We start from the raw sequence: 4140 nt of genomic DNA, 5'->3' as shown, positions 1-4140 counted from the left end.
CGTAAAGAGGTTGAAACGAGGGTTGAACATCGGAAAACTGAAGATAGAGTAGAAGACAGATTATGCCAGGAATCAAAGGAAAAAAAAACTCTCCCCACACAGAATTGATGCCTGGATGGAATCCTCCATCCCAGGTGAGGGCCCAAGCGTTTGCTTCCGGGTGAAGTGGACAGCAAAGCCCATTGCACCTGGGAAAGTTCCTTCCTCCGGATCTGAGGTTAATGTAAGGATTTGCCTTAGAACCCTGCAACCTAAAGACAGCAAAATAAACCCACTGCATCTGCGAGGGACGTTAAGGCCCCACCCCTTGAGCGTCTGTTCACCCCATGGCTTAGGTCTCAGAATCCCAGCTGAAGGCCTCTGGCCAGAACTCTGCGGCTCTCATGGCCCAGGCGGCCCTCTAGCAGGCAGGCCCCACCGGCCAGGAGCCTCCGCAGAGGAATGGGACTGTGGAGAGGACAATGTGGTCCCTACCATTTCAGAAAGAGGGTCCGAGTCTCTGCGCAGCCTGGGAAGCCAAGGCACGGTTGAGCCTGCCCGTGTTTACTCCACTGCGCGCCATTCTTAGGGCTGCTGTTCTTCTTACTATTCTGTGAGTGGCAAGGGACAGCACAATCTTCCCTCCCGTGCCTGCGGCCTCAAAGGGTGAGCCTTGGCCCAGTGTCCAGGTCCCACCTCCCAAAGATTCCGACTGGGGCACTGTCCTGGGCCTGGCTCCCCCAGGGCCGAGCTGCAGAGCGACCAGCACCACCCGGGAGAGAAGCAGCCGCCCCTCCCGGGCGTGCCCTGGAGCCCATCCACAGTTTGGACCTGCACCGAACACCAGCAGACTGCAGCAGGAGGCTCCTTCCGCAGTTCCAACTCGGCTTCCGAGGGATGCAGGCCGGTGCTCTCCTCCTCTCCAGCCCTGGTCAAGCCAGGGCTCCCGGGCGTCTTTCAGCCCCCACAGCCTCCGCGTGTAAAAGGCACTAGCAGCACAGCGTAGGCGTCTGAGGACTTTACCTACTCATGTCCGGGCTCTCTCCTCTCCCTGCACCTCCATGCTCTCTCCAGAATTGCGGGGTGCTGGGTGCAGATGGCACCTGCCATTGGACCAGCTCCTGGCTTCTTCTCCACAAGTGTCCCGGGTCTGGGGGGAGCCGTGGGCCCTGGACTTGGGGGAGCTAGGGTCCCAGGGCTGTGAGGAGCCGCTGACTGCAGGCCCGGGGCTATGGGGAGTCCTGGGTCCCGGAGCTGTGGGGAGCCGAGGACTTGGAGCCCAGGAGTGGCGGAAGCCGGGGTCCCGGGGCTAGGGACAGCTGGGGTCCCGGGCTAGAAGGAGCCGTGGACTTGGGGCCCGGGCTGAAGGGAGCCGTGGACCCGGGGCTGGGAGGAGCCGGAGTCCCGGGGCTGGAGGGATCCGTGAACTTGGGGCCTGGGGTTGGGGAGAGCCATGGGTCGGGGGCTGGGAGGAGCTAAGGTCCGAGGGCTGGGGGGAACCCGGATCCCGAGGCTGGAAGGAGCCGTGGACTTGGGGCCCGGGGCTGGAGGAAACCGTGGACCCAGGGCTGGGGGGATCTGGGGTTCCGGGGTTGGAGGGAGCCGTGAACTTGGGGCTTGGAGCTGGGGGGAGCCGAGGTCTGGGGTCTGGGGGAATCTGGGGTCCCGGGGCTGTGGGGAGCCAGGGTCCTGGGGCTGGAGGGAACCGTGGACTTGGGGGTCTGGGGCTTGGGGGAGCCGCGGGTCGGGGACTGGGGGGAGCCGCGGGTCGGGGGCTGGGGGGAGCCGGGGTCCCGGGGCTGGGGGGGCCTTGGACTTGGGGCCCGGGGCTGGAGGGAGCCGCGGGTCGGGGACTGGGGGGAGCCGGGGTCCCGGGGCTGGGGGGAGCCGGGGACTCGGGGGTGCGGGGAGCCGGGGTCCGTGGGTTGCGGGGAGCCGGGGTCCCGGGGCTGGGGGGAGCCGTGGACTTGGGGCCCGGGGCTGGAGGGAGCCGTCCCCGCGCTGCCCTGGTGGAGTCTGGGCGCCCTCTGGTGCTCGCGTCGGGGAAGCGCAGGCGGTGGCCGCGGGGCCGGAGCCCTGGGCCGAGGTCGGACAGCCCAGGTGAGCCCTTAAGGATTCAAGCGTCAAAGTCCCTTCAAACCGGGGGCAGATGACTACAGGCCACCTCCACCCACGGGAGCGTCAAGGAGGGGCAGCGAGATGAGAGCCAGGGGGTCACACGCCTTCCTCTCCAGAGGGGTCAGTCCAGCTTCGGGGTGCTGGGGCCGACCCGGAGAGGCCGCCCTGAGTCCGGGACCCGCAGGAGGCATCAGCCAAAGGCACGGAGGAAGGGGCGTGGGAGATGGGAGGGGATGGTGCCGGCCGTCAGCACAAGAGAGGAAATAAATAGAAAAATCTGGAGATCAGGAAGAGTATTGGCTGAGGGCAGAGGGCAAAGGCCACCTCTGACATCTCACCCTGATAGCGACCGAGTCCCGAGCGCCCAGAGCCGTCCTAAAGGTTCCACGGGAAACCACATCCTGTCACCACGACTCCCTCTGTGCAGATGGAAGAGCAGGTCTCAGAGGTGGCGCAAGGTCTCGCGGGGAGCAGAGGCAGCACAGACTCGGCCGGGGCCACCCACTCACTGCAGCAGCTCCTTCCCTCCAGCCCATCCTCTCCAGCTCCAGAAGCAGGTCTCAGGCTGAACTAACATATGTGCCAGACGGGGAAGGCCAGGGCTCTGGGCGTGCGGAGGAGGGGATGGACAGCCAGGCCGAGGGGCGCCGACCCCCGGACAGAGGTACGTGGACAGAAACAGTGTTCGCTCTGAAACAGGGACGGGTGGTGTCCTCTTGTAGTCAAAGCCTGTGTGGAAAGCGTTCTAGAGCATAGAGAACCCAGGTGAAGAGATGGAGCGTTTCTGCTGACCCTAAGGAACACTCTCCTGGAATCCAGGCTGGTGAAACACAGAGACTGCCTCACCACTAGCAAGTGCTTGGAGCTGGGTTAGGGTTAGCCCAACCCAGGCAGGCGGCGACGCAGGGCCAGCATCAGGAGGGCCCAGGGGCCTGGCCAAGGCTGGCCGTCCTGGGATAGGAGGCCCTCCCCAGCGCCACAGACAGCCCCACTCTCTGGGTGGTGACCAGCTGCCCCAGGGATGCCCTGCCTTGAGGTTGTGTCTGAAAGAAAAACCACCTCTTTCAGCTTTTTCTCCTTTGTCACAAAAAAAATTTCAGAAATAAAAACCTACTGGAAGATTGTTTATAACATGTACAGAAACCGTGTCAGGCTGAGTGTGCAGTAACCGTGTGGGATGACGGGCCACACACACCCGGGAGCACACCGTCACCGCAGCACCTGCACACGTGTGTCACACCAAAGCCAGAGTTTGCCAAGAATATTTACCCTACACCACAGTATCATCTCTTGATTCAAGCTGATGACTAATTGATTTCAGGACCCTCTAGTGGGTTGTGGGAGCAATTTTAAAGTCCCTGCTCTGTGTCCAGGGCCACATCAAGAATGAAAGAAGGGAGTGGTGAGGGAACCCCAGCCCTACATGTCCCTCAGTGGGGAGCACCTGCCCTGGACACCCGGCCAGCCAGGCAGAGTGGGGCAGAGGCGCAGCCTACCGTTCCAGGGCAGGTGAGCCACAGGCACCTCTCCCAAGACCCCTCAGTGAATGTACCAACACTGCCAACCTCTCCTCTGGTCACAGCTCACTCTCTGTTCTAGACACTGGAACCTTCCTTGCTCCACTGGGAGGGCTGTGAGCATACATGAGGCTGGGGCTTCAGGCGGCAGGAAATATGGCAAAAGAGGGAAGGAAGGTGAGTTCTGGAGCTGAGTGCCAAAAAGGGAAAGACCCCAGGAGAAGAGAAAAGAGAAGGAAAGAGAAGTGGCTGAGATGTGCCCAGGACTTCCACGAGGTGGATTGGAAGAATGCTGCCCAGAGAATTGAGCTCAGCCAAAAAGAAAAAAAAAAAAAAAAAAAAGCTTGAAATCACCAGGCAATTATTACAACTGTGGAAAAAGATAAATGAATGTACAAAGCTCCCAGGCAACGCATCAAAAACAGTCCAAGGCAGAGGCAGATCGTGTGCGGCCCAGAGAGATCGCGGTTGCTGCTAAGATGAAGCATTGGCTGGAATTAGGCAGCACACCAACACGTGGTAGGGT

This window comes from Rhinopithecus roxellana, chromosome 6 (assembly GCF_007565055.1).
Source record: "Rhinopithecus roxellana isolate Shanxi Qingling chromosome 6, ASM756505v1, whole genome shotgun sequence".
In the NCBI taxonomy this organism is placed as follows: domain Eukaryota; kingdom Metazoa; phylum Chordata; class Mammalia; order Primates; family Cercopithecidae; genus Rhinopithecus; species Rhinopithecus roxellana.
This window is presented reverse-complemented; position numbering follows the sequence as displayed.